Raw genomic sequence first — 13,408 nt, 5'->3', positions numbered from 1 at the left:
GGGGATAAGATGGTTGGATGGCATCGCCGACACAATGGACATGAGTTTGAGTGAGCAATGGGAGACAGTGAAGGACAGGGAAGCCTAGCATGCAGCAGTCTGCGGGGTCACAAAGAGCGGCACATAGCTGAGCAACTGTACAACAGCAAAGTCTTCCAGGAGGCATTGCCTTGACAGTACCTTGATTTCAGACTTCCAATCTCCTGTACAGTGAGGAATAAATTTTCTCTTGCTTTCGGTTACCTAGTTTGTGACTCTGTTACCACAGACTTAGGATGCAAATACAGTCTTTATACAAAGAAGAGTTTGAAAATGTCCATGTTTTTGCCCTTCCTGATACAATGTTTCATTTTCCATCCTTCAATAGCTTCTGGATATGAGGAATAGAATTGTTTGAAGTTTTATCAACATAGCCTATAAATTAGGTACTATTTTCCTTTAAAACTGCTAAAACCATTATCTGTAAAATTGAACTGATACCCATAGTCTTTGATATCTCAAATACTATCACCCACTTTCCCTTGCCTCTCAATTACCCCTTGTCACCTCCCTCTAATTTCATTATGCAAGTGTGATAAAATAATTATATACATATGTATCCTACCTTTGGAAGCATGGAAGCTCTTAGAATCATTTACATAATAGAACAACTTAAAATATTTCAAGTATCTATTCTCCCCCTCATCTCTCTCTCTCTCTCTCTCTCTCTCTCTCTCTCTCTCTCTCTGAAGGAAGCAGGTGGAGAATGCCATGTTCATTTACATCTTCCTACTAATTCATGCACATATAAAAGGACATCAACTGCTCAAAGCCAAGGTATGCAATGCATGTAATTCTTTTGAAAACCGGTTTTCAAAAATGGCTAAATTTCCCAAGGTTATAAATAGCTTGATTTGCCAAGTAAAGTTTTGTTTTTAATAGTTTATGATAAACAAAATGTGTGTTATCACCAGTCTTCCATAGTAATTTTTCCCTTCCTGATCGTCCTGGCTTTACATTTTTTCCTTCCCAAGATGCTGTGATTGCAGAGCAAACTCATGCCAGATTAGGTCCTTGGAGCCCAAAGAGGCTGCCATTTAAGCCCAGCAGAGAACAGAGCTGGTGCTGATACCTGCAGGTCACCTAGTTTTCAAAAGTCCTACCATTACCCACGTTCTTTAAACAAAACAAAACAAAACTGGGATGTTTAGGATCCAACTGGTTACCTACTAGGCTTTTCTTGTTTTATTGCCATTATTATTTTCAGGGTAGAAGGTCACTCTAAAATTGAGGTTTCTCTGAGAAGCTTGCAACTAACAGTCCATCACTCCAGTAAGATACAACATAGTTCTGTTTTCCACAGATTCTCCCAAACCTAGCTCAGTATTTCTACCTTTCCTTCCCTTGATTTTAATCTACAAGCCTGCTGTGCTCTGCATCCAATGTATGCACATGGACTCTTGCCTTATCCTCCCCTCTCCTCTCATCATTTCTGCTTCCCTCTGGAAAGAATCACCCTAAATGCAAAGACCTCTCCTTTACTCAGCATGATTCAGGTGCTTCTGCTGCCAGCACCCTTTGGACGCTTGTATCTGGCAGTCAGTAGGCAGCAAGAGGAGTGCTCAGCGTGACTGTGCCCTTCGACACTGACCAGCAAGCTTGGGTGGAGCTGCTTTACATAGTAATAGCTGTTGTTCTGTCAGTAAGTCATGTCCAACTCCTTCAACCCCATGAACTGCGGCACACCAGGTTCCCTGTCCTTCACTATCTCCAGAGTTTGCTCAAACTCAAACTCATGTCCATTGAATGGTGATGCCATCCAACCATCTCATCCTCTGTTGTCCCCTTCTCCTCCTGCCCTCAATCTTTCCCAGCATTAGGGTCTTTTCCGGTGAGTTGGCTCTTCACATCAGATGACCAAAGTATTGGAGCTTCAGCCTCAGCATCAGTCCTTCCAAAGAATATTCAGGATTGATTTCCTTTAGGATTGACTGGTTTGATCCCCCTGCTGTCCAAGGGACTCTCAAGAGTGTTCTCCAGCACCACAGTTTGAAAGCATCAACTCTTGAGGTCTGCGGAATACCTGTGGTCTCGGGAGACCCTCTTGCACACCTCCTGGCAGTCCCTTGCCATAATATGGCAGCACCTTACAGTGTAACATTGGTGCACCCGTGCAGCAGTCCCTGGACTAAGAGGGGCGTGAGGCACCTTTTGGGATGAAGGTTTATCTCACACACTACCGAGTAAGCCACCAAGACACACCTGGTTGATAGCTCCGCCTGAGGGACATTTAAGATGGGTGGTGAAGTTCAGAGATGAGCACCAGAAACTGCAGTAGGGAGCACTTCCTCCCACTAGTTTCTTTCTTAGGAATTTTCCTTCAGAAAGAAAAGCCCATGGGAATTGTGCCAGAGCTGTTATTTGGACTCATGTGAAGTAGATCAGTGCAGTACAGAAATATCAGTGGTGGTTCTGAGAACTGCCTCATTTCGATCATTGGCCGGAGACCCCAGCTGCTGTGCTCTGAAATATACCTCCAGTGACAGAGTGCAGAGGGATGCTACATTCTTATTCAGTCAGTCATGTCTGACTCTTTGTGACCCCATGGCTGTAGCTCACCAGACTCCTTTGTCCATGGGATTCTCTAGGCAAGAATATTGGAATGGGTTGCCATTCCCTTCTTCAGGGGATCTTCCTGACTCAGGGATTGAACCTGGGTCTCCCACATTGCAGATAGTTGACTTACATTTGAGCCTAAGGCAGGCCCACTCTTGGAAAATTTGACAGCCTATTCAAGGCTCAAGGACCCCATGGAGACTTTGCTGCAGCTTCCTTACACTTCAAAGCAGTCCATGATGCTTCTACCAAGGTTTCTCCTCCTTTCTCCTTCACCTGTGGTCAGATTTGGATCATGACCTGACACCGCTTGGGCTTCCCAGGTGGTGCCAGGGGTAAAGAATGTGCCTGCCAATGCACAAGATGAAAGAAACACAGGTTTGATCCCTGGGTTGGGAAGATCCCCTGGAGGAGGGCACAACGACCCACGCCAGTATTCCTGCCTGGAGAATTTCCGTGGACAGAGAAGTCTGACAGGCCATAGTCCCTGGGTTTGTGAAGAATTGTATACTACTGAAGCAACTTAGCATGCATGCACTGACACCTCTCTCAGCCCTTTTCACTTGTGATCCCTGGGTCCTTTTCACACAGGTATTTGATCCAGTCTTGGCATCTGCCCTTCAGAGGACCAGGATTAACAAAGTTATCCAATCTGGTATTCCCAGGATCTGGTTTCTGGGTGACTCTTTCTTGATCTCTGGCCTCATTTAGAGTTTCCCCAGGTTTCTCATTCTGCGTCTTGAGCATTCTTAGGTCACTTTCTATTGGTGTGAGCCTGCTTCCTTAAATATTTAGTAGATTTGTGACCAACTTGTTTTATATCATGCTTTTAGATATATATGTGAAAGGGCCATTTTTAATATCTCATGGGATATAAAATAATATAAATTGAATTACTAGAAAAATCAAATTTGAAAACTGTATTGGGTGTTGAGAAGCAATGTCAAAATGTTATGACATTTTCTGAATACTGGCAAACTCATAATAATGTCTACAAGCAAACTGGTAATAAACATTTCAAGACTCTATACCAATCTGTGAACCACATTTACAGAAAAAATCCTTCAGATCAATTTCTTAAGATGAAAACTACTCAGAGAAATGTTCAAGAAAAATATTTTGCTTCATAGAGTTCCTGTTTTCATGCTGATCCTGAGTTAAAGGTCTCTGAATTGGGGTATTTGAAATTATACACTTGGCTGGGGTGGACACTTGCTAGAATGTCTTTCAGGAGCATTAAAAAAGTGGGGTATGAAAAAAAAAGTTAAATGATTTGAGAATAATAAAACAAACAGTGGGTATGTTTGAATATTTTTGTGTAAAGAAGCCAAACATTGAAGAAGCCAAGGTGATCAGACTTGCTTTTTATATCGATATATATATATTTTTTTCTTTTCTCACTTTCCTGTACATGCTGGTACCTTTATTACTGGGTTAGAAAATTTGTCTCATTTTACATTATATAGAATGTTAGATGATCACATATTTATTGAAGTCTGGTAAATAGGCTTTCTAAGGAAAGCTATGCTTCCTCTACTTTCTGTCTTTGTGTCCTTTACATTAGTGATATATTAAGTGCCCCAAGAAATACATAATGTAGTACAATAGTTTATATATTTAGTTAGCTCATCATTACCAGGCCGCCTAATGCTACACAATCACTAAATAAGAAGCAAAAGCCAGGCCAGAGTTTAAACAGTAGTTTCCCAGCAGCATGAGTCCTCTGCCTGGCACATGACATGGCGTCTACTTGGCCTGTATCGTGAGGTCCTTACTATCTCTGCGCTGTCTCCGCCTTTCAGTCTGACCAAGGTGACCTCAATGTTCCCTTCTGTCTTAGTCAATTCAGGCCGCTATTAGAAAAAATCCCATGGACTGGGTGACTTATGAACAACAGACATTTGTTTCCCATGGTCTGGAATCTGAGAATTCTTCGATCAAGGTGCTGGAACTTCTGGTTTCTGACGAGAACCTTCTTCCTGGTTTAGAAGCAGCCATCTTTTTGTTGTAACCTCTCTTGGGAGAAAGGGGTAAAGGGCATCTCCTGTGAGCTCCCTATACACGGGTGCACATTTCCTTCATGAAGACTACCCTTGTTGTCGGATCACCTCCCAAAGTCCCCGCTTCCTAAAATCATCACACCGAGAGATGAGGTTTTGAGAAAGAGAACTCGAGCAATGCAAATATTCGGTCTATATTGCTTGATTCAACTTTAGTCAGATTTCTTCCTCACTCTAGGTCGGTGACCTCTCTCTTTTTTAGAGTATGTCCTTAGAAAACTTGCAACTGTAAATTCTGCCTGTGCCCCTTTGAGATCATTTTTTTAAAAAGCTCTTTGTCAGTTTTCCAACCCAGGAATGTCTTTCTCAGGGACTGGGAGCCGTCTCTATGAAGTGTAATCACTGAGGGAGGTAGACCCCTAATTGACAGATTCTGTGTGAGGAGGGACGAGCTTAACTTCAGAGGGCAACTTGATCCAAGCTGTTAAACTGCCCCCTTTCATGAAGGTACAAAAAGTGGCCTTTTCCTTTGAGTACAACCAGTTAGCAAACACCAAGGGTCTATAATTTCCCCACCTCAGCTCTTAAACTCTCCAGCCCTTTATTTCAACAGAGTTGAGCTCAGACTGAATTCTGGCCTCAATCCCCCATTCTGATAACATTGAACAAGGTCTCCCTTGCCTGTTTAACTTTGTACAGCACAAATTTGGTTTTGACAAGCTTATTTCTTTGTATGTTCGTTGTGATATCAGTTTTTTCCTGTTCCCAAATTCTTCATTTGTCAAAACACTCTCCTCTGTTAATAACCTAATAGTGAAATCAAAGTGGCCCAAACAGTGTGTCTGTAATCATTTACCATAAAGTCCGGAAAAGGAGAGGTATTCAGTCTGATCCAACAGCTTAGTGATACAAAGAGCACAGGTGTTTCTGAGTCCCAATATGCTTTCCACAATGTTGGATAAGTGCTGAAATTCTTCAATCTCTTGGTTATAAGATGTCTGCCAACAAAAACGAGGCTACATGCTTACCTTTTAAAGAGAAGACAGGGAGAAACTTTCATGTATCTGGCTTGAAAGTTAGGAAAACTTACTACCAAGACTTCCAGAAACTTTCTAATTTTAACTTTTGCTTATATTTCACCGTAATTCAATCATATTCCTGAAGCAAACACTAGCTGCCATATTAACACTGTTAAGAGTATATGGTGAAATGACTGTTAGCTTTCAACAGTACTGTCCACTGCAATATGATATCCCTAGAGTTCTTGGATTATAAACCTTAGTTGATTTCATTTTTTTTTAATTTAAATAAATTAAAATATAAAATCCTAATTTTTTAAAGTGACACTTTCTAAATTCCAGTCTTTTTCTTTGATATTAGTTTCCTTCTAAACATGATTTTCTATATAGTAACTGCTAACACTGTGATAATTCTCTTTTAAAGTTACTCACTTTTATCATTTTGCTGGAAATTACTAATTTTGTGTTATATTTGCTGAGGTTTTAATATAATTTAATAACTACATAATAAGATTTTTCTTCTCATGGTATGAATGTTTTCCACCATTCTTTTCCAAGCATAAAATTAATGATTGTCCTAATCATAACTATTAATTTCATTACTGAAGAGTAAGATGGAAATTTAACATCAAATTGATCACTGTAGGTCAAGAAGTATAGGAAAAAATTGAGGATACCCACTCCAGTACTCTTGCCTGGAAAATCCCATGGACTGAGGAGCCTGGTTGGCTGCAGTCCATGGGGTTGCTAAGGGTCGGACACGACTGAACGACTTCAACTTTCACTTTTCACTTTCATGCATTGGAGAAGGAAATGGCGACCCACTCCAGTGTTCTTGCCTGGAGAATCCCAGGGGTGGCAGAGCCTGGTGGGCTGCCTTCTCTGGGATCGCAGAGTCAGACACGACTGAAGTGACTTAGCAGCAGCAGCAGATAATCTTAACAATATACCTTGTCATCGTATCATAATTAAAATATGTGTATTCAAATTGGGATATTAAAGTTAAATTAACCTCAGTTTGTATTGTGAATAATTCAGTTACATTAAAGCAAGTGGCATGCGATAGGCTTGTTATTTTGAGTTTACTTTTGTTTCCCTTTGTCATTGGATAATTGTAAATCTGTGGCTTGGACTCGGAAGAGATATACTTTCACTGTTAGCTGTATGGCTTCTGTTATAGCCTCGTCACGATGATTCCAAAGATGTAACATAAGGATGATTCATGTGAGCACATGAGTTACATCATGTGCATTAAAATGCTATGATACTGCTTTCTTAACTTGTTTTAAATTTGGGAAAAAAAAATTCCATTTGTTAAAGATGGTATTACTGAGTGCAGACTTGTTCTTTTCCAAATCTGCTCTCAGAATTTCTCAACAAATTATCTTAGCAACTTTGTAACCCACTAGAAGGATTTGATCTGGTTTAGGCATTATTTATCTCTGAGAAGTCACTGTTGACTCTTAATTCATGTGCCAACTTTTGAGTTAGATTCCAGTCTATATAAAAAAAATCTATAGATAAAATACATGAAAGATTATACAGGTGCTGTTCATTCAGTCTTACTGAGTTACAACTACAAAAACTTTGTAGCTATTTTTATGCAAAGATAAAAACATCTGATAAATATTAAATATGTTCTTAAATATACATTTGGTGTTTAATTGGAAGATATTTTAATGAACCTTCATAGTTTAATGCATTTTATTTAGATATAGTAAATTATAAGCACTTTATGTGTAAATATTTCCAATGAATTTTGACAAATGTAGAGACCATAATTGAAATATGGAGTATTTCCACCACTCACAGAAAATTCCATTTGGTCCTTTGCAACCAATCCTCCCGTATTACTGCCTACAGACAACCATTCATTTACTTTATGATTGCATTAAATGATTTGTATTGTCTAGATTTCCCATGTAAAGAAATTCATATAGAATCTTTCATGTCTGTCATCTTTTGCTCAGCATTATTATTTTGAGATTCATTCATGTTGTAGCACACATGGCCATCCATTCCTTTTTGTTGCTTAATAGTATCCATTATAGGAATGTGCTTGCTGCAGTTTCTTTTAATCCATTCACCTGCTGACTGGGGCTTCCCAGGTGTCACTAGTGATGAAGAACCTGCCTCCCAATGCAGGAGACCTAAGAGATGCAGGTTAAATCCCTGGGTCAGGAAGAACCCCTGGAAGAGGGCACTGCAAGAGAGGGCATTTCAACCCACTCCAGTATTCTTGCCTGGAGAAATTCATGGACAGAGGAGCCTGGAGAACTCCAGTCCATGGGGTAACTAAGAGTTGGACATGACCAAAGTGACTTGACATGGTTTTGAAAAAACAGTTTTTCAAAGTGGTAGTTCCCAGCCTTTGTATTTTTACATTTGCATGTACATAGATTTAAGTATATATATGAAAACTACTATCTATCTACCTATTTATCAGTGAAAACTACTATCCAATCATGCTTATGGTTGGTATGATATAGAATATACTAATAAATTCTGTATGCAAATGTTTACATGTAAATATATACTTTACATACCATTTCATAATCCCTGTTGTTTCTTCAATTTATGCAATGTTTGTCTCTCCCTGTGTAGTAAAGTGTTTTGCAAGATTATTCTGATGAATTTTAATGGAGTAACATAATTTGCTTAATCAATAACTTTTTATTTTTTTTATTTTTTGGTCTTTTTTTTCGTTTATTTTTATTAGTTGGAGGCTAATTACTTTACAATATTGTAGTGGTTTTTGCCATATATTGACATGAATCAGCCATGGATTTACATGTATTCCCCATCCCAATCCCCCTCCCCCCTCCCACCTCCCTCTCTACCCAATCCCTCTGGGTCTTCCCAGTGCACCAGGCCCGAGCACTTGTCTCATGCATCCAACCTGGGCTGGTGATCTGTTTCACCATAGATAATATACATGTTTCAGTGCTGTTCTCTCGAGACATCCCACCCTCGCCTTCTCCCAGAGAGTCCAAAAGTCTGTTCTGTACATCTGTATCTCTTTTTCTATTTTGCATATAGGGTTATCATTACCATCTTTCTAAATTCCATATATATGTGTTAGTATACTGTAATGGTCTTTTTCTTTCTGGCTTACTTCACTCTGTATAATGGGCTCCAGTTTCATCCATCTCATTAGAACTGACTCAAATGAATTCTTTTTAATGGCTGAGTAATATTCCATGGTGTCTATGTACCACAGCTTCCTTATCCATTCGTCTGCTGATGGGCATCTAGATTGCTTCCATGCCCTGGCTATTATAAACAATGCTGTGATGAACATTGGGGTGCACATGTCTCTTTCAGATAACTTTTTAAATTGATTCTTTTTTATTATAAGAATCCTACAAAGTGTTTTTATAGTTAATTTTGATGTGCATTTCTGGTTAATTCCTTGAAATAAATTTCTAAATAATAACACTATGGGTCAAATGAAATGAATATTTTCTGTAGGATTTACAGACTGCACTGCATGAACCACAGGCTCCATTCCATTTTCAGAAGATGTTGTTGAGGCAGTCATGCATGGTATATGGCTATTTAACCCACCCTCCAATTTCAAAAGAAACTATATTTTTGAAAACCCTACAGGATATTTGCTTTATTTTACATTTATTTGGCTAAATAAGAACATAAAATTCAGATTTTTAAATACATAAACATGATTTCATATCCTCCCTTCACTCAGCTTTATTTTCTATGTTATTAATTTTTAGCCATTTGAATTTAATTTTGCCTCATAAAGTAGAATTATCTCCCATATATGTCTTGAATATTTTTATCCAATTTGATTAATTTTTTTTTACTATGTAGTAACTTTAAATGACTATATTTAAAATTTTCATTAATAGTTTATATAAATTACTTCCCCTTTTAAGTACTTACTTATTTTTTGTTTATTCCTATATGATATAGATAAATCATTTACTTATTTATTCAAAGAATATTATAATAGGAAAGTTATATTGATAATAAGAATCTTCACTTACTTAGTGTAGGATATTTTAATCTATTCTTATGAGCCACTTATTTTTATTTCAGAACCATACTACCTACAATGTATTTTTATATTTAGAAGTACAAACTTCTCACCATATTTTTTCCAAAATTGTGTTGACAATTCTTAAATATTTGTTATATAATGTATGTTAATCTATGATTATCATGAATCATAGATCTGATTAATTAAGGAAGATGTTAGAACCAGTTATAGGTACATTTACGGAGTTAGGTATTTAGATACTATTTAATAGTGGAGTTTTAGGATAAGAATATGAAAACAGATGCAGAAATGCTTAATTAACAACCAACAGAGCAACAAGTGATGATGACCTTTGGAGTTTTCTGTCTTGCTGGACAAAAATCAATGATATCTAGAACAGATAAATATCTACCTATTAAACTCTCCTTCTTCTGAACTATAAGATAGCTCAGTACATAGAAAATATTTCAGGATATAAGCCCAGTATAGCATTATAGGGGGAAAAAAAAAAAAACAATTACTTTAACCTACTCCCACGTTCTGTTAATCATTCTGACAATCCAAGCTTGTGTGATCATAAATAATCTCCAGAGATTATTCATAATCATAGAGGGCTGTCCTCATTAGGTTTGGTCTATTTATTTTCATAAGTATCAGTTCAGTTCAGTTCAGTTGCTCAGTTGTGTCTGACTCTTTGTGACCCCATGAATCACAGCACCCCAGGCCTCCCTGTCCATCACCAACTCCCGGAGTTTGCTCAAACTCATGCCCATCGAGTCGGTGATGCCATCCAGCCATCTTATCCTCTGTCGTCCCCTTCTCCTCCTGTCCCCAATCCCTCCCAGCATCAGGGTCTTTTCCAATGAGTCAACTCTTCACATGAGGTGGCCAAAGTATTGGAGTTTCAGCTTCAGCATCAATCCTTCCAATGAACACCCAGGACTGATCTCCTTTAGGATGAACTGGTTGGATCTCCTTGCAGTCCAAGGGACTCTCAAGAGTGTTCTCCAACACCACAATTCAAAAGCATCAATTTTTCAGCTCTCAGCTTTCTTCACAGTCCAACTCTCACATCCATACATGACCACTGGAAAAACCATAGCGTTGACCAGATGGACCTTTATTGGCAAAGTAATGTCTCTGCTTTTTAATATGCTATCTAGGTTGGTCATAACTGTCCTTCCAAGGAATAAGTGTCTTTTAATTTCATGGCTAGGAAAGTATTAATCATGACTGTTAAAAGATAAACTGAGAGATATGTATTTTTTAATGTAAGAGTTTATTTGATAAATAATCAAATCCAGCAGCATCAGGCTGGAAGTGGGTAGAAGGGCTCCACAAACAAGGAGATTGGGGCAAGAGTTTTACAGAGAAGCAACATCAGAAAGAGTTTTATTGGCTGCAGTTTAAGTGGTTGCAGTATTTGGGAAAGACTGATGATTGTCTGTTTGTGATTGGTTATCCTTGGGTTTCTATTTCTTCATAGGTTAATATTTTGGTTTACTTACATAGACTACTAAGGCATTAAAACTTCCTCAGTCTAATGATCATGTTGTTTAATTATTTTAGTTCAATATAATTTCATGGCTACAGTCAATATCCACAGTGATTTTGGAGCCCCAAAAAGAAAAATATGTCAATGTTTTCACTTTTTCCCCATCTATTTGCCATGAAGTGATGGGATTGGATTTCCTGATCTTAGTTTTTTTAATGTTGAGTCTTAAGCCATCTTTTTTACTCTGTTCTTTCACCCTCATCAAGAGGCTCTTTAGTTCCTCTTTGCTTTCTGCCATCAGAGTGTTAACATCTGCATATGTGAGGTTGTTGATATTTCTCCCAGTAATCTTAATTCCAGCTTGTGATTCATCCAGCCTGGCTGGCATTTCACATGATGTACTCTGCATATAAGTTAAATAAGCAGGGTAACAGTAAATAGCCTTGATGTACTCCTTTCCCAATTTTGAACCATGTCCATTGTTCCATGTCCAACTGTTGCTTCTTGTCATGCCTACAGGTCTCTCTTCCCGACCCAGGTATAGAACCCACGTCTCCTGCATTGCAGGCAGATTCTTTTACTGTCTGAGTACCCAGGGAAGCCCCTAGAAACTGAGCCAGTTTTCTCCAGGGGACTTTGTGTAGGGCATTGGTTTCACATATAAAGTGAATTTGTGTTCCTTAATTGTGTCCTTGTCAGAAGTGATTACATGAGAATCATTCTCGAATATGGCACCCCAGGTAGGAAATAATTAAACAACAACAATTAGAATTTATGAAGAAGCTAGGAAAAGACATGCATGAATTTAAGCAGCCCATGAAGTATTCTTCTATAACAATATAGTTTATTGGCTATCTCAGGGAAGTCTGTGTTGGCTACTTGAAGATGTATTGCAAAAATAGTAAAGTATACTTTTCATAAAAAAGTAAAATTTTGACTCTAATGCAAATATAAAATGCAAACATGACAAAGATTGAATTAATCATGCCTAAAATCCTTTTTCTGTTCTTACAATCTTTCTTTTTTTTTAAAAATATCTTCAATCTGGTGTTCCTTCTCCTAAACCAGGGCTTTCAACTATTCCACAAAGAAAGAGGGGAAGATCTCTTTAGTTGGTTTGTGTTACAATGATTTTTCTCGGACAGGGACTTTAGCCTGCCAGGCTCTTCTGCCCATGGGATTTTCCAGGTGAGAATATTCGAGTGGGTTGCCATTTCCTCCTCCAGAGGATCTTCCCAACCCAGAGACTGAACCTACATCTCCTTCCTTAGCAGGCAAGTTCTTTACCAGTAGTGCCAATTGGAAAGCCCTTCTCAGACACTGACCAGGTGATAAAAAGTTCTTATTATCTGTTTCTATACTGAAAGGAATGGTGGTTACTTGGCCCACTGTTTATGCTTTTAATGCAAATTCAGTCTTCCATACACCAATAAAGCTTTATAAATTTCCACACTAGTTATTTTAAAAGGAATACATACTGCAAAGGTGAGGATTAATTTTATTCTCTTTTAATTTTTATTTTATTGATTATTATTTTTCTGGAGCTAATTCATCATAGTTTTATGGGAACACACAGAGACACCTATTTCTCCCATTATTAGGAATCTTGATACTGTTTCTTAAAACATAATAGCACTAGCATTACTATGATAAGGTACACTGGACTCCTTGGACAGCCGGACTTCCATTTAATCTGCCACCACTTTTAATCTTAATAATTCCATTTTAGCCTAACACTGTAGGTGATACCAGCTCTAGTTAAAATTTTTTCAGATATCTCAAGCTAGTCCCTGGGCAATCACCGTTAAGGCAATTCAGAGGAAAATAACATTTCTGCCATATTAGGGAAGTTATAAAATGTCTCAATTCTCCTTAAGTTTACAGTTAGTGCAGTGAACATTCTGTATGATAAGGATAAAACTCTCGCAGGACTTTGTGGATAGAAATAACAAGACTTCTGAAAATTCTCTGCCAAACAGCCCATGTCCTGCATCATTTTTCAATGAATTATCCTTTGAGGTTTCATTTTAGGTTGCACTCTTCCCATTAGTTACACTCTTCATCCTGAAAGGGGGAAAAAAATGGAGAGACAGAGTGTTCTCTGAGAATTCTATACCCTTAGCATATCACTTGAACATAAGAGCAGGGAAAAAAAAAAGTCAAGGATTTCATTTGAATAAGAATGATTTATCTACTCAGTGCTGAAGGACATGAATACATTATGGGTATCTTTTGCATTTGACTTTTATTTCTTTTTTTAGCAAGTACATGGTTTCAGAAAATGCTTAAAAACAATTCT

This window comes from Odocoileus virginianus, chromosome 8 (assembly GCF_023699985.2).
Source record: "Odocoileus virginianus isolate 20LAN1187 ecotype Illinois chromosome 8, Ovbor_1.2, whole genome shotgun sequence".
In the NCBI taxonomy this organism is placed as follows: Eukaryota; Metazoa; Chordata; class Mammalia; order Artiodactyla; family Cervidae; genus Odocoileus; species Odocoileus virginianus.
This window is presented reverse-complemented; position numbering follows the sequence as displayed.